Raw genomic sequence first — 17,478 nt, 5'->3', positions numbered from 1 at the left:
TCTGACCACTGCCTCCTACTGGCGGACTGCCACTTGGAGGAAGACCTGAGGGTGGGCAGGGGGGCATGGAAGCTAAATGTGCAACTGCTGACCCCAGAGAACATTGAGGAGCTCAAGAGGGATTACAAAGGTTGGAGAACCGTGAAACCCCTCTTTGAGTCCCTGACACACTGGTGGGAAGCGATCAAGGGAAGCATCAAGAGGTTTTTCATCCTCAAAGGCACCCAGAAAGCTAGAAAGGAACAGAGGGAAATGTCCCGACTCCAGAAAAAGATGCAGAATCTGCTGCGGCTGCAGTCGATGGGGGTCGATGTCAAGGAGGAGCTCCAAGAGGTGAAGGGCCAGCAAGCCTCGCACTTTGCCTCGGAGGCCTCCAAGATCATCTTCCGTTCCAGAGTCCGCTCCGTGGAGCAGGATGAGACGTGCTCACGTTTCTTCTTCCAAAAGGTACACAGAGAGCGCTCTGTGATCAGCAGCCTGAAGGAAGAAGACGGCTCAGTAAAGTCATCACGGTCCGACATTCTGAGGATCAGCAAATCCTTTTATGCCGGACTGTATGACGTGAAGCCCACGGACAGCACGGCCTCCCAGTCCTTCCTGTCCTCTATCACGGAGGTCTTAGACCACAGTACGCGAGAGAGCCTGGACAAACCGCTAACTCCTGACGAACTGACTAAGGCCCTCGAGTCCTTCGAGAAGAGTAAAACCCCCGGAAGCGACGGCTTGCCGGCGGAGTTGTATTGGGCTCTGCGGGACTTGATCGGGCCAGACCTGCTAGGAGTGTACGAGAGTATGCTCCTGGCCGGTAGTATGTCAGAATCCATGAGGAAAGGCATCATCACCCTCATCTACAAGCACAAGGGGGAAAGGGAGGAAATTAGAAATTGGCGACCCATTTCACTGTTGAATGCGGACTATAAGATTCTGTCCAAGGTCATCGCCAACCGGGTCAAATCCGCTCTGGAATTGGTGATTCACCCTGACCAGACCTGCTCTGTGCCAGGCAGGAAGATCTCTGACAGCCTGGCGCTGCTCAGGGATACGATTGCCTATGTACAGGACAGGGGTGTGGATACCTGCCTCATCAGCTTGGATCAGGAGAAGGCCTTTGACAGAATATCGCACACCTACATGGGGGATGTGCTCTCCAAAATGGGCTTTGGGGAGGGAATTCGATATTGGATCCAACTGCTCTACATTAACATCAGTAGCGCAGTGTCAATCATTGGGTGGGAAACAGATAGCTTTCCGATTAAATCTGGAGTCAGGCAGGGCTGTCCTCTCTCGCCTGTCCTTTTCGTGTGTTGCATAGAACCCTTTGCCGAGTCCATCAGGAAGGATCCGGGCATAAGAGGAGTGACGATCCCAGGCAGTGGAGGCACTCAGGTAAATGCCTCCCTGTACATGGACGACGTCGCCGTTTTCTGCTCGGATCCGCTGTCGGTGCGCAGACTGATGCACATCTGCGACCAGTTCGAACTGGCCTCGGGAGCCCAGGTAAATCGTGGGAAGAGCGAGGCCATGTTCTTTGGGAACTGGGCTGACCGATCCTTTGTCCCCTTCACTGTCAGGGCTGACGGCCTGAGGGTGCTGGGGATATGGTTCGGAGGGACCGGGGCATGCGTTAGAAACTGGAAGGAGCGAGTGGCTATGGTGAAGAGGAAACTGGGCATGTGGGATCGACGCTCCCTCTCCATTGCGGGTAAGAACCTGGTCATCAGGTGTGAGGTACTCTCGCTGTTGCTGTACGTGGCGCAGGTCTGGCCCATTCCAGACTCCTGCGCGACGGCGATCACTCGAGCCATCTTCCGCTTTATCTGGAGGTCGAAAATGGATCGTGTCCGCAGGGACGCGATGTACAAGCCTCTAGATAAAGGGGGAAAAAACGTGCCCAACATCGCCCTCATCCTGATGGCCACCTTTGTGTGCGGCTGCATCAAGCGGTGCGTAGACCCTCAGTACGCAAACACCAAGTGTCACTACGTGCTGAGGTTCTACCTGTCCCCGGTGTTGCGAAGGATGGGTCTGGCCACGCTGCCGCGGAACGCTCCAAGTAGTTGGACCGCGCCGTACCACCTGTCCCTGGTGGAAAAATTGATGCAGAAAAACACCTTTGACCACAAGTCCATCAGGCAGTGGTCAGCACGTAACGTCCTAGAGGCCCTGAGGGATAAGGAGAGGGTGGACCCTGTGGGATGGTTCCCCGAGCAGACTGTCAAAGTCATTTAGCAGAATGCCTCATCGCCAGAACTTTCCAACAAGCACCAAGACGTAGCTTGGCTGGTGGTGAGAAAGGCCCTCCCCTTCAGATCCTTCCTACACGCCAGGAAGCTCACCTCCTCTGCACGTTGCCCTCGAGGTGGCTGTGGTGGGGAAGAGACCGTTGTTCACCTCCTTGTGGATTGTGCCTTTGCAAAGAAAGTCTGGAGAGAGATGCAGTGGTTGCTGTCGAGGTTCATCCCGAGCAGCTCTGTGAGACAGGACTGTGTGCTCTACGGGCTGTTCCCAGGGACACACACCGAGACAAACATCAACTGCAGCTGGAGGATCATCAACTCAGTGAAAGAGGCGCTTTGGTCTGCCCGAAACTTGTTGGTCTTCCAGCACAAAGAGTTGTCCCCGACCGATTGTTGCGGACTGGCACAATCCAAAGTCCAGGACTACGTGCTGAGGGACGCACTAAAGCTTGGGGCAGCTGCCGCAAAGGCGCAATGGGGAAGGGTCGCTGTCTACGACCTTTCTACCACAGCGCACCGAGAGACTGGGAACTGTTTAGAGCCCCTCGGGCTGTACAGATCAAAATGAAAGGCTGTAAATGATTGTAATATTGTTTGTACTGATGCACCTGGTGATACATTTTGTAAAAGTTTAACCTGGATTGTACCCTTGTAATGTTGTTTTTGAAATGGTTTGGAATGTGATTGAAGATATTTTATGAATAAAGTATATTTTTACAAAAAAAAAAAAAAAAAATCTGTTCTTATCAGTTTAATATCTGATACGTCCCTTATCTGGGGACCATATATTAAATTGATTTTTGGAGCAGGGAGATGGAATAGGGGCTTGCTCCGTCCACTCCACGCATCGACCCGGTATTGCAGTATCTCTGGGAACGGTGCACCCTCCCCTTTCCAGGGGATTTTCAATGCTAAAAATAGTTTTCTTACAAACATCTGCTTTCTTTACTTCTCAACATGTACATGTTCCAAAATCCAACTTTCTTTCTTTCTCTCTCTCTCTCTCTCTCTCTCTCACTCACTCACCCGCAGCAGCTACACACAAAAAACACGCACTCTCACCCAACACTCGCCGGCAGGGCCGGCAGCAGATTGGACGCTACGTCCAGATCCCTGATGGAAACAGTTAAGGATGCCAAGCTGCACGACGTCTTCAGCAACCCTGCAGACGGAGCGCAGCGTAGATACACCTGGTCGCGGCCAGACGGGTCCATTCGTTCCAGGATAGACTTCCTGTTTGTGTCCCGTGCATTCACAGTCAGATCCACCGAGGTCAAGCCGGTGTTCTTCTCTGACCACTGCCTCCTACTGGCGGACTGCCACTTGGAGGAAGACCTGAGGGTGGGCAGGGGGGCATGGAAGCTAAATGTGCAACTGCTGACCCCAGAGAACATTGAGGAGCTCAAGAGGGATTACAAAGGTTGGAGAACCGTGAAACCCCTCTTTGAGTCCCTGACACACTGGTGGGAAGTGACCAAGGGAAGCATCAAGAGGTTTTTCATCCGCAAAGGCACCCAGAAAGCTAGAAAGGAACAGAGGGAAATGTCCCGACTCCAGAAAAAGATGCAGAACCTGCTCCGGCTGCAGTCGATGGGGGTCGATGTCAAGGAGGAGCTCCAAGAGGTGAAGGGCCAGCAAGCCTCGCACTTTGCCTCGGAGGCCTCCAAGATCATCTTCCATTCCAGAGTCCGCTCCGTGGAGCAGGATGAGACGTTCTCACGTTTCTTCTTCCAAAAGGTACACAGAGAGCGCTCTGTGATCAGCAGCCTGAAGGAAGAAGACGGCTCAGTAAAGTCATCACGGTCCGACATTCTGAGGATCAGCAAATCCTTTTATGCCGGATTGTATGACGTGAAGCCCACGGACAGCACGGCCTCCCAGTCCTTCCTGTCCTCTATCACGGAGGTCTTAGACCACAGCACGCGGGAGAGCCTGGACAAACCGCTAACTCCTGACGAACTGACTAAGGCCCTCGAGTCCTTCGAGAAGAATAAAACCCCCGGAAGCGACGGCTTGCCGGCGGAGTTGTATTCGGCTCTGTGGGACTTGATCGGGCCAGACCTGCTAGGAGTGTACGAGAGAATGCTCCTGGCCGGTAGTATGTCAGAATCCATGAGGAAAGGCATCATCACCCTCATCTACAAGCACAAGGGGGAAAGGGAGGAAATTAGAAATTGGCGACCCATTTCACTGTTGAATGTGGACTATAAGATTCTGTCCAAGGTCATCGCCAACCGGGTCAAATCCGCTCTGGAATTGGTGATTCACCCTGACCAGACCTGCTCTGTGCCAGGCAGGAAGATCTCTGACAGCCTGGCGCTGCTCAGGGATACGATTGCCTATGTACAGGACAGGGGTGTGGATACCTGCCTCATCAGCTTGGATCAGGAGAAGGCCTTTGACAGAATATCGCACACCTACATGGGGGATGTGCTCTCCAAAATGGGCTTTGGGGAGGGAATTCGAAATTGGATCCAACTGCTCTACACTAACATCAGTAGCGCAGTCTCAATCAATGGGTGGGAAACAGATAGCTTTCCGATTAAATCTGGAGTCAGGCAGGGCTGTCCTCTCTCGCCTGTCCTTTTCGTGTGTTGCATAGAACCCTTTGCCGAGTCCATCAGGAGCGACCCGGGCATAAGAGGAGTGACGATCCCAGGCAGTGGAGGCACTCAGGTAAAAGCCTCCCTGTACATGGACGACGTCGCCGTCTTCTGCTCGGATCCGCTGTCGGTGCGCAGACTGATGCACATCTGCGACCAGTTCGAACTGGCCTCGGGAGCCAAGGTAAATCGTGGGAAGAGCGAGGCCATGTTCTTTGGGAACTGGGCTGACCGATCCTTTGTCCCCTTCACTGTCAGGGCTGACGGCCTGAAGGTGCTGGGGATATGGTTCGGAGGGACCGGGGCATGCGTTAGAAACTGGAAGGAGCGAGTGGCTATGGTGAAGAGGAAACTGGGCATGTGGGATCGACGCTCCCTCTCCATTGCGGGTAAGAACCTGGTCATCAGGTGTGAGGTACTCTCGCTGTTGCTGTACGTGGCGCAGGTCTGGCCCATTCCAGACTCCTGCGCGACGGCGATAACTCGAGCCATCTTCCGCTTTATCTGGAGGTCGAAAATGGATCGGGTCCGCAGGGACGCGATGTACAAGCCTCTAGATAAAGGGGGAAAAAACGTGCCCAACATCGCCCTCATACTGATGGCCACCTTTGTGTGCGGCTGCATCAAGCGGTGCGTAGACCCTCAGTACGCAAACACCAAGTGTCACTACGTGCTGAGGTTCTACCTGTCCCCGGTGTTGCGAAGGATGGGTCTGGCCACGCTGCCGCGGAACGCTCCAAGTAGTTGGACCGTGCCGTACCACCTGTCCCTGGTGGAAAAATTGATGCAGAAAAACACCTTTGACCACAAGTCCATCAGGCAGTGGTCAGCACGTAACGTCCTAGAGGCCCTGAGGGATAAGGAGAGGGTGGACCCTGTGGGATGGTTCCCCGAGCAGACTGTCAAAGTCATTTGGCAGAATGCCTCATCGCCAGAACTTTCCAACAAGCACCAAGACGTAGCTTGGCTGGTGGTGAGAAAGGCCCTCCCCGTCAGATCCTTCCTACACGCCAGGAGTCTCACCCCCTCTGCACGTTGCCCTCGAGGTGGCTGTGGTGGGGAAGAGACCGTTGTCCACCTCCTTGTGGATTGTGCCTTTGCAAAGAAAGTCTGGAGAGAGATGCAGTGGTTGCTGTCGAGGTTCATCCCGAGCAGTTCTGTGACACAGGACTCTGTGCTCTACGGGCTCTTCCCAGGGACACACACCGAGACAAACATCGACTGCAGCTGGAGGATCATCAACTCGGTGAACGAGGCGCTTTGGTCTGCCCGAAACTTGTTGGTCTTCCAGCACAAAGAGTTGTCCCCGACCGATTGTTGCGGACTGGCACAATCCAAAGTCCAGGACTACGTGCTGAGGGACGCACTAAAGCTTGGGGCAGCTGCCGCAAAGGCGCAATGGGGAAGGGTCGCTGTCTAAGACCTTTCTACCACAGCGCACCGAGAGACTGGGAACTGTTTAGAGCCCCTCGGGCTGTACAGATCAAAATGAAAGGCTGTAAATGACTGTAATATTGTTTGTACTGATGCACCTGGTGATACATTTTGTAAAAGTTTAACCTGGATTGTACCCTTGTAATGTTGTTTTTGAAATGGTTTGGAATGTGATTGAAGATATTTTATGAATAAAGTATATTTTTACAAAAAAAAAAACAACCTGTTCTTATCAGTTTAATATCTGATACGTCCCTTATCTGGGGACCATATATTAAATTGATTTTTGGAGCAGGGAGATGGAATAGGGGCTTGCTCCGTCCACTCCACGCATCGACCCGGTATTGCAGTATCTCTGGGAACGGTGCACCCTCCCCTTTCCAGGGGATTTTCAATGCTAAAAATAGTTTTCTTACAAACATCTGCTTTCTTTACTTCTCAACATGTACATGTTCCAAAATCCAACTTTCTTTCTTTCTCTCTCTCTCTCTCTCTCTCTCTCTCACTCACTCACCCGCAGCAGCTACACACAAAAAACACGCACTCTCACCCAACACTCGCCGGCAGGGCCGGCAGCAGATTGGACGCTACGTCCAGATCCCTGATGGAAACAGTTAAGGATGCCAAGCTGCACGACGTCTTCAGCAACCCTGCAGACGGAGCGCAGCGTAGATACACCTGGTCGCGGCCAGACGGGTCCATTCGTTCCAGGATAGACTTCCTGTTTGTGTCCCGTGCATTCACAGTCAGATCCACCGAGGTCAAGCCGGTGTTCTTCTCTGACCACTGCCTCCTACTGGCGGACTGCCACTTGGAGAAGGACCTGAGGGTGGGCAGGGGGGCATGGAAGCTAAATGTGCAACTGCTGACCCCAGAGAACATTGAGGAGCTCAAGAGGGATTACAAAGGTTGGAGAACCGTGAAACCCCTCTTTGAGTCCCTGACACACTGGTGGGAAGCGATCAAGGGAAACATCAAGAGGTTTTTCATCCTCAAAGGCACCCAGAAAGCTAGAAAGGAACAGAGGGAAATGTCCCGACTCCAGAAAAAGATGCAGAATCTGCTGCGGCTGCAGTCGATGGGGGTCGATGTCAAGGAGGAGCTCCAAGAGGTGAAGGGCCAGCAAGCCTCGCACTTTGCCTCGGAGGCCTCCAAGATCATCTTCCGTTCCAGAGTCCGCTCCGTGGAGCAGGATGAGACGTGCTCACGTTTCTTCTTCCAAAAGGTACACAGAGAGCGCTCTGTGATCAGCAGCCTGAAGGAAGAAGACGGCTCAGTAAAGTCATCACGGTCCGACATTCTGAGGATCAGCAAATCCTTTTATGCCGGATTGTATGACGTGAAGCCCACGGACAGCACGGCCTCCCAGTCCTTCCTGTCCTCTATCACGGAGGTCTTAGACCACAGTACGCGGGAGAGCCTGGACAAACCGCTAACTCCTGACGAACTGACTAAGGCCCTCGAGTCCTTCGAGAAGAGTAAAACCCCCGGAAGCGACGGCTTGCCGGCGGAGTTGTATTCGGCTCTGTGGGACTTGATCGGGCCAGACCTGCTAGGAGTGTACGAGAGTATGCTCCTGGCCGGTAGTATGTCAGAATCCATGAGGAAAGGCATCATCACCCTCATCTACAAGCACAAGGGGGAAAGGGAGGAAATTAGAAATTGGCGACCCATTTCACTGTTGAATGTGGACTATAAGATTCTGTCCAAGGTCATCGCCAACCGGGTCAAATCCGCTCTGGAATTGGTGATTCACCCTGACCAGACCTGCTCTGTGCCAGGCAGGAAGATCTCTGACAGCCTGGCGCTGCTCAGGGATACGATTGCCTATGTACAGGACAGGGGTGTGGATACCTGCCTCATCAGCTTGGATCAGGAGAAGGCCTTTGACAGAATATCGCACACCTACATGGGGGATGTGCTCTCCAAAATGGGCCTTGGGGAGGGAATTCGAAATTGGATCCAACTGCTCTACACTAACATCAGTAGCGCAGTCTCAATCAATGGGTGGGAAACAGATAGCTTTCCGATTAAATCTGGAGTCAGGCAGGGCTGTCCTCTCTCGCCTGTCCTTTTCGTGTGTTGCATAGAACCCTTTGCCGAGTCCATCAGGAACGACCCGGGCATAAGAGGAGTGACGATCCCAGGCAGTGGAGGCACTCAGGTAAAAGCCTCCCTGTACATGGACGACGTCGCCGTCTTCTGCTCGGATCCGCTGTCGGTGCGCAGACTGATGCACATCTGCGACCAGTTCGAACTGGCCTCGGGAGCCAAGGTAAATCGTGGGAAGAGCGAGGCCATGTTCTTTGGGAACTGGGCTGACCGATCCTTTGTCCCCTTCACTGTCAGGGCTGACGGCCTGAAGGTGCTGGGGATATGGTTCGGAGGGACCGGGGCATGCGTTAGAAACTGGAAGGAGCGAGTGGCTATGGTGAAGAGGAAACTGGGCATGTGGGATCGAAGCTCCCTCTCCATTGCGGGTAAGAACCTGGTCATCAGGTGTGAGGTACTCTCGCTGTTGCTGTACGTGGCGCAGGTCTGGCCCATTCCAGACTCCTGCGCGACGGCGATAACTCGAGCCATCTTCCGCTTTATCTGGAGGTCGAAAATGGATCGGGTCCGCAGGGACGCGATGTACAAGCCTCTAGATAAAGGGGGAAAAAACGTGCCCAACATCGCCCTCATACTGATGGCCACCTTTGTGTGCGGCTGCATCAAGCGGTGCGTAGACCCTCAGTACGCAAACACCAAGTGTCACTACGTGCTGAGGTTCTACCTGTCCCCGGTGTTGCGAAGGATGGGTCTGGCCACGCTGCCGCGGAACGCCCCAAGTAGTTGGACCGTGCCGTACCACCTGTCCCTGGTGGAAAAATTGATGCAGAAAAACACCTTTGACCACAAGTCCATCAGGCAGTGGTCAGCACGTAACGTCCTAGAGGCCCTGAGGGATAAGGAGAGGGTGGACCCTGTGGGATGGTTCCCCGAGCAGACTGTCAAAGTCATTTGGCAGAATGCCTCATCGCCAGAACTTTCCAACAAGCACCAAGACGTAGCTTGGCTGGTGGTGAGAAAGGCCCTCCCCGTCAGATCCTTCCTACACGCCAGGAAGCTCACCCCCTCTGCACGTTGCCCTCGAGGTGGCTGTGGTGGGGAAGAGACCGTTGTCCACCTCCTTGTGGATTGTGCCTTTGCAAAGAAAGTCTGGAGAGAGATGCAGTGGTTGCTGTCGAGGTTCATCCCGAGCAGTTCTGTGACACAGGACTCTGTGCTCTACAGGCTGTTCCCAGGGACACACACCGAGACAAACATCAACTGCAGCTGGAGGATCATCAACTCGGTGAACGAGGCGCTTTGGTCTGCCCGAAACTTGTTGGTCTTCCAGCACAAAGAGTTGTCCCCGACCGATTGTTGCGGACTGGCACAATCCAAAGTCCAGGACTACGTGCTGAGGGACGCACTAAAGCTTGGGGCAGCTGCCGCAAAGGCGCAATGGGGAAGGGTCGCTGTCTAAGACCTTTCTACCACAGCGCACCGAGAGACTGGGAACTGTTTAGAGCCCCTCGGGCTGTACAGATCAAAATGAAAGGCTGTAAATGATTGTAATATTGTTTGTACTGATGCACCTGGTGATACATTTTGTAAAAGTTTAACCTGGATTGTACCCTTGTAATGTTGTTTTTGAAATGGTTTGGAATGTGATTGAAGATATTTTATGAATAAAGTATATTTTTACAAAAAAAAAAAAAAAAATCTGTTCTTATCAGTTTAATATCTGATACGTCCCTTATCTGGGGACCATATATTAAATTGATTTTTGGAGCAGGGAGATGGAATAGGGGCTTGCTCCGTCCACTCCACGCATCGACCCGGTATTGCAGTATCTCTGGGAACGGTGCACCCTCCCCTTTCCAGGGGATTTTCAATGCTAAAAATAGTTTTCTTACAAACATCTGCTTTCTTTACTTCTCAACATGTACATGTTCCAAAATCCAACTTTCTTTCTTTCTCTCTCTCTCTCTCTCTCTCTCTCTCACTCACTCACCCGCAGCAGCTACACACAAAAAACACGCACTCTCACCCAACACTCGCCGGCAGGGCCGGCAGCAGATTGGACGCTACGTCCAGATCCCTGATGGAAACAGTTAAGGATGCCAAGCTGCACGACGTCTTCAGCAACCCTGCAGACGGAGCGCAGCGTAGATACACCTGGTCGCGGCCAGACGGGTCCATTCGTTCCAGGATAGACTTCCTGTTTGTGTCCCGTGCATTCACAGTCAGATCCACCGAGGTCAAGCCGGTGTTCTTCTCTGACCACTGCCTCCTACTGGCGGACTGCCACTTGGAGGAAGACCTGAGGGTGGGCAGGGGGGCATGGAAGCTAAATGTGCAACTGCTGACCCCAGAGAACATTGAGGAGCTCAAGAGGGATTACAAAGGTTGGAGAACCGTGAAACCCCTCTTTGAGTCCCTGACACACTGGTGGGAAGCGATCAAGGGAAGCATCAAGAGGTTTTTCATCCTCAAAGGCACCCAGAAAGCTAGAAAGGAACAGAGGGAAATGTCCCGACTCCAGAAAAAGATGCAGAATCTGCTGCGGCTGCAGTCGATGGGGGTCGATGTCAAGGAGGAGCTCCAAGAGGTGAAGGGCCAGCAAGCCTCGCACTTTGCCTCGGAGGCCTCCAAGATCATCTTCCGTTCCAGAGTCCGCTCCGTGGAGCAGGATGAGACGTGCTCACGTTTCTTCTTCCAAAAGGTACACAGAGAGCGCTCTGTGATCAGCAGCCTGAAGGAAGAAGACGGCTCAGTAAAGTCATCACGGTCCGACATTCTGAGGATCAGCAAATCCTTTTATGCCGGATTGTATGACGTGAAGCCCACGGACAGCACGGCCTCCCAGTCCTTCCTGTCCTCTATCACGGAGGTCTTAGACCACAGTACGCGGGAGAGCCTGGACAAACCGCTAACTCCTGACGAACTGACTAAGGCCCTCGAGTCCTTGGAGAAGAGTAAAACCCCCGGAAGCGACGGCTTGCCGGCGGAGTTGTATTGGGCTCTGTGGGACTTGATCGGGCCAGACCTGCTAGGAGTGTACGAGAGTATGCTCCTGGCCGGTAGTATGTCAGAATCCATGAGGAAAGGCATCATCACCCTCATCTACAAGCACAAGGGGGAAAGGGAGGAAATTAGAAATTGGCGACCCATTTCACTGTTGAATGTGGACTATAAGATTCTGTCCAAGGTCATCGCCAACCGGGTCAAATCCGCTCTGGAATTGGTGATTCACCCTGACCAGACCTGCTCTGTGCCAGGCAGGAAGATCTCTGACAGCCTGGCGCTGCTCAGGGATACGATTGCCTATGTACAGGACAGGGGTGTGGATACCTGCCTCATCAGCTTGGATCAGGAGAAGGCCTTTGACAGAATATCGCACACCTACATGGGGGATGTGCTCTCCAAAATGGGCCTTGGGGAGGGAATTCGAAATTGGATCCAACTGCTCTACACTAACATCAGTAGCGCAGTCTCAATCAATGGGTGGGAAACAGATAGCTTTCCGATTAAATCTGGAGTCAGGCAGGGCTGTCCTCTCTCGCCTGTCCTTTTCGTGTGTTGCATAGAACCCTTTGCCGAGTCCATCAGGAACGACCCGGGCATAAGAGGAGTGACGATCCCAGGCAGTGGAGGCACTCAGGTAAAAGCCTCCCTGTACATGGACGACGTCGCCGTCTTCTGCTCGGATCCGCTGTCGGTGCGCAGACTGATGCACATCTGCGACCAGTTCGAACTGGCCTCGGGAGCCAAGGTAAATCGTGGGAAGAGCGAGGCCATGTTCTTTGGGAACTGGGCTGACCGATCCTTTGTCCCCTTCACTGTCAGGGCTGACGGCCTGAAGGTGCTGGGGATATGGTTCGGAGGGACCGGGGCATGCGTTAGAAACTGGAAGGAGCGAGTGGCTATGGTGAAGAGGAAACTGGGCATGTGGGATCGAAGCTCCCTCTCCATTGCGGGTAAGAACCTGGTCATCAGGTGTGAGGTACTCTCGCTGTTGCTGTACGTGGCGCAGGTCTGGCCCATTCCAGACTCCTGCGCGACGGCGATAACTCGAGCCATCTTCCGCTTTATCTGGAGGTCGAAAATGGATCGGGTCCGCAGGGACGCGATGTACAAGCCTCTAGATAAAGGGGGAAAAAACGTGCCCAACATCGCCCTCATACTGATGGCCACCTTTGTGTGCGGCTGCATCAAGCGGTGCGTAGACCCTCAGTACGCAAACACCAAGTGTCACTACGTGCTGAGGTTCTACCTGTCCCCGGTGTTGCGAAGGATGGGTCTGGCCACGCTGCCGCGGAACGCTCCAAGTAGTTGGACCGTGCCGTACCACCTGTCCCTGGTGGAAAAATTGATGCAGAAAAACACCTTTGACCACAAGTCCATCAGGCAGTGGTCAGCACGTAACGTCCTAGAGGCCCTGAGGGATAAGGAGAGGGTGGACCCTGTGGGATGGTTCCCCGAGCAGACTGTCAAAGTCATTTGGCAGAATGCCTCATCGCCAGAACTTTCCAACAAGCACCAAGACGTAGCTTGGCTGGTGGTGAGAAAGGCCCTCCCCGTCAGATCCTTCCTACACGCCAGGAAGCTCACCCCCTCTGCACGTTGCCCTCGAGGTGGCTGTGGTGGGGAAGAGACCGTTGTCCACCTCCTTGTGGATTGTGCCTTTGCAAAGAAAGTCTGGAGAGAGATGCAGTGGTTGCTGTCGAGGTTCATCCCGAGCAGTTCTGTGACACAGGACTCTGTGCTCTACGGGCTGTTCCCAGGGACACACACCGAGACAAACATCAACTGCAGCTGGAGGATCATCAACTCGGTGAACGAGGCGCTTTGGTCTGCCCGAAACTTGTTGGTCTTCCAGCACAAAGAGTTGTCCCCGACCGATTGTTGCGGACTGGCACAATCCAAAGTCCAGGACTACGTGCTGAGGGACGCACTAAAGCTTGGGGCAGCTGCCGCAAAGGCGCAATGGGGAAGGGTCGCTGTCTAAGACCTTTCTACCACAGCGCACCGAGAGACTGGGAACTGTTTAGAGCCCCTCGGGCTGTACAGATCAAAATGAAAGGCTGTAAATGATTGTAATATTGTTTGTACTGATGCACCTGGTGATACATTTTGTAAAAGTTTAACCTGGATTGTACCCTTGTAATGTTGTTTTTGAAATGGTTTGGAATGTGATTGAAGATATTTTATGAATAAAGTATATTTTTACAAAAAAAAAAAAAAAAATCTGTTCTTATCAGTTTAATATCTGATACGTCCCTTATCTGGGGACCATATATTAAATTGATTTTTGGAGCAGGGAGATGGAATAGGGGCTTGCTCCGTCCACTCCACACATCGACCCGGTATTGCAGTATCTCTGGGAACGGTGCACCCTCCCCTTTCCAGGGGATTTTCAATGCTAAAAATAGTTTTCTTACAAACATCTGCTTTCTTTACTTCTCAACATGTACATGTTCCAAAATCCAACTTTCTTTCTTTCTCTCTCTCTCTCTCTCTCTCTCTCTCACTCACTCACCCGCAGCAGCTACACACAAAAAACACGCACTCTCACCCAACACTCGCCGGCAGGGCCGGCAGCAGATTGGACGCTACGTCCAGATCCCTGATGGAAACAGTTAAGGATGCCAAGCTGCACGACGTCTTCAGCAACCCTGCAGACGGAGCGCAGCGTAGATACACCTGGTCGCGGCCAGACGGGTCCATTCGTTCCAGGATAGACTTCCTGTTTGTGTCCCGTGCATTCACAGTCAGATCCACCGAGGTCAAGCCGGTGTTCTTCTCTGACCACTGCCTCCTACTGGCGGACTGCCACTTGGAGGAAGACCTGAGGGTGGGCAGGGGGGCATGGAAGCTAAATGTGCAACTGCTGACCCCAGAGAACATTGAGGAGCTCAAGAGGGATTACAAAGGTTGGAGAACCGTGAAACCCCTCTTTGAGTCCCTGACACACTGGTGGGAAGCGATCAAGGGAAGCATCAAGAGGTTTTTCATCCTCAAAGGCACCCAGAAAGCTAGAAAGGAACAGAGGGAAATGTCCCGACTCCAGAAAAAGATGCAGAATCTGCTCCGGCTGCAGTCGATGGGGGTCGATGTCAAGGAGGAGCTCCAAGAGGTGAAGGGCCAGCAAGCCTCGCACTTTGCCTCGGAGGCCTCCAAGATCATCTTCCGTTCCAGAGTCCGCTCCGTGGAGCAGGATGAGACGTGCTCACGTTTCTTCTTCCAAAAGGTACACAGAGAGCGCTCTGTGATCAGCAGCCTGAAGGAAGAAGACGGCTCAGTAAAGTCATCACGGTCCGACATTCTGAGGATCAGCAAATCCTTTTATGCCGGACTGTATGACGTGAAGCCCACGGACAGCACGGCCTCCCAGTCCTTCCTGTCCTCTATCACGGAGGTCTTAGACCACAGTACGCGAGAGAGCCTAGACAAACCGCTAACTCCTGACGAACTGACTAAGGCCCTCGAGTCCTTCGAGAAGAGTAAAACCCCCGGAAGCGACGGCTTGCCGGCGGAGTTGTATTGGGCTCTGCGGGACTTGATCGGGCCAGACCTGCTAGGAGTGTACGAGAGTATGCTCCTGGCCGGTAGTATGTCAGAATCCATGAGGAAAGGCATCATCACCCTCATCTACAAGCACAAGGGGGAAAGGGAGGAAATTAGAAATTGGCGACCCATTTCACTGTTGAATGCGGACTATAAGATTCTGTCCAAGGTCATCGCCAACCGGGTCAAATCCGCTCTGGAATTGGTGATTCACCCTGACCAGACCTGCTCTGTGCCAGGCAGGAAGATCTCTGACAGCCTGGCGCTGCTCAGGGATACGATTGCCTATGTACAGGACAGGGGTGTGGATACCTGCCTCATCAGCTTGGATCAGGAGAAGGCCTTTGACAGAATATCGCACACCTACATGGGGGATGTGCTCTCCAAAATGGGCTTTGGGGAGGGAATTCGATATTGGATCCAACTGCTCTACATTAACATCAGTAGCGCAGTGTCAATCATTGGGTGGGAAACAGATAGCTTTCCGATTAAATCTGGAGTCAGGCAGGGCTGTCCTCTCTCGCCTGTCCTTTTCGTGTGTTGCATAGAACCCTTTGCCGAGTCCATCAGGAAGGATCCGGGCATAAGAGGAGTGACGATCCCAGGCAGTGGAGGCACTCAGGTAAATGCCTCCCTGTACATGGACGACGTCGCCGTCTTCTGCTCGGATCCGCTGTCGGTGCGCAGACTGATGCACATCTGCGACCAGTTCGAACTGGCCTCGGGAGCCCAGGTAAATCGTGGGAAGAGCGAGGCCATGTTCTTTGGGAACTGGGCTGACCGATCCTTTGTCCCCTTCACTGTCAGGGCTGACGGCCTGAGGGTGCTGGGGATATGGTTCGGAGGGACCGGGGCATGCGTTAGAAACTGGAAGGAGCGAGTGGCTATGGTGAAGAGGAAACTGGGCATGTGGGATCGACGCTCCCTCTCCATTGCGGGTAAGAACCTGGTCATCAGGTGTGAGGTACTCTCGCTGTTGCTGTACGTGGCGCAGGTCTGGCCCATTCCAGACTCCTGCGCGACGGCGATCACTCGAGCCATCTTCCGCTTTATCTGGAGGTCGAAAATGGATCGTGTCCGCAGGGACGCGATGTACAAGCCTCTAGATAAAGGGGGAAAAAACGTGCCCAACATCGCCCTCATCCTGATGGCCACCTTTGTGTGCGGCTGCATCAAGCGGTGCGTAGACCCTCAGTACGCAAACACCAAGTGTCACTACGTGCTGAGGTTCTACCTGTCCCCGGTGTTGCGAAGGATGGGTCTGGCCACGCTGCCGCGGAACGCTCCAAGTAGTTGGACCGCGCCGTACCACCTGTCCCTGGTGGAAAAATTGATGCAGAAAAACACCTTTGACCACAAGTCCATCAGGCAGTGGTCAGCACGTAACGTCCTAGAGGCCCTGAGGGATAAGGAGAGGGTGGACCCTGTGGGATGGTTCCCCGAGCAGACTGTCAAAGTCATTTAGCAGAATGCCTCATCGCCAGAACTTTCCAACAAGCACCAAGACGTAGCTTGGCTGGTGGTGAGAAAGGCCCTCCCCGTCAGATCCTTCCTACACGCCAGGAAGTTCACCTCCTCTGCACGTTGCCCTCGAGGTGGCTGTGGTGGGGAAGAGACCGTTGTTCACCTCCTTGTGGATTGTGCCTTTGCAAAGAAAGTCTGGAGAGAGATGCAGTGGTTGCTGTCGAGGTTCATCCCGAGCAGCTCTGTGAGACAGGACTGTGTGCTCTACGGGCTGTTCCCAGGGACACACACCGAGACAAACATCAACTGCAGCTGGAGGATCATCAACTCAGTGAAAGAGGCGCTTTGGTCTGCCCGAAACTTGTTGGTCTTCCAGCACAAAGAGTTGTCCCCGACCGATTGTTGCGGACTGGCACAATCCAAAGTCCAGGACTACGTGCTGAGGGACGCACTAAAGCTTGGGGCAGCTGCCGCAAAGGCGCAATGGGGAAGGGTCGCTGTCTACGACCTTTCTACCACAGCGCACCGAGAGACTGGGAACTGTTTAGAGCCCCTCGGGCTGTACAGATCAAAATGAAAGGCTGTAAATGATTGTAATATTGTTTGTACTGATGCACCTGGTGATACATTTTGTAAAAGTTTAACCTGGATTGTACCCTTGTAATGTTGTTTTTGAAATGGTTTGGAATGTGATTGAAGATATTTTATGAATAAAGTATATTTTTACAAAAAAAAAAAAAAAAAATCTGTTCTTATCAGTTTAATATCTGATACGTCCCTTATCTGGGGACCATATATTAAATTGATTTTTGGAGCAGGGAGATGGAATAGGGGCTTGCTCCGTCCACTCCACGCATCGACCCGGTATTGCAGTATCTCTGGGAACGGTGCACCCTCCCCTTTCCAGGGGATTTTCAATGCTAAAAATAGTTTTCTTACAAACATCTGCTTTCTTTACTTCTCAACATGTACATGTTCCAAAATCCAACTTTCTTTCTTTCTCTCTCTCTCTCTCTCTCTCTCTCTCTCACTCACTCACCCGCAGCAGCTACACACAAAAAACACGCACTCTCACCCAACACTCGCCGGCAGGGCCGGCAGCAGATTGGACGCTACGTCCAGATCCCTGATGGAAACAGTTA

General features: G+C 52.9%; 5 pseudogenes; all 5 read left to right on the top strand.

The window, feature by feature from the left end:
- Positions 1 to 2,945: 2,945 nt before the first annotated feature.
- Positions 2,946 to 3,126, top strand: LOC144674699 (U2 spliceosomal RNA; annotated as a pseudogene).
- Positions 3,127 to 6,472: 3,346 nt separating this feature from the next.
- LOC144674705 (U2 spliceosomal RNA) lies at positions 6,473 to 6,649 on the top strand (annotated as a pseudogene).
- A 3,348-nt stretch (positions 6,650 to 9,997) lies between these two features.
- Positions 9,998 to 10,177, top strand: LOC144674711 (U2 spliceosomal RNA; annotated as a pseudogene).
- A 3,348-nt stretch (positions 10,178 to 13,525) lies between these two features.
- On the top strand, positions 13,526 to 13,705 carry LOC144674708 (U2 spliceosomal RNA; annotated as a pseudogene).
- Positions 13,706 to 17,053: 3,348 nt separating this feature from the next.
- LOC144674697 (U2 spliceosomal RNA) lies at positions 17,054 to 17,234 on the top strand (annotated as a pseudogene).
- Positions 17,235 to 17,478: the final 244 nt, after the last annotated feature.

Source organism: Cetorhinus maximus, unplaced genomic scaffold (genome assembly GCF_964194155.1).
Source record: "Cetorhinus maximus unplaced genomic scaffold, sCetMax3.hap1.1 HAP1_SCAFFOLD_760, whole genome shotgun sequence".
In the NCBI taxonomy this organism is placed as follows: Eukaryota; Metazoa; Chordata; class Chondrichthyes; order Lamniformes; family Cetorhinidae; genus Cetorhinus; species Cetorhinus maximus.
The sequence above is the reverse complement of the archived record's forward strand: the minus strand, read 5'-3'. Positions and strand labels throughout refer to the sequence as shown.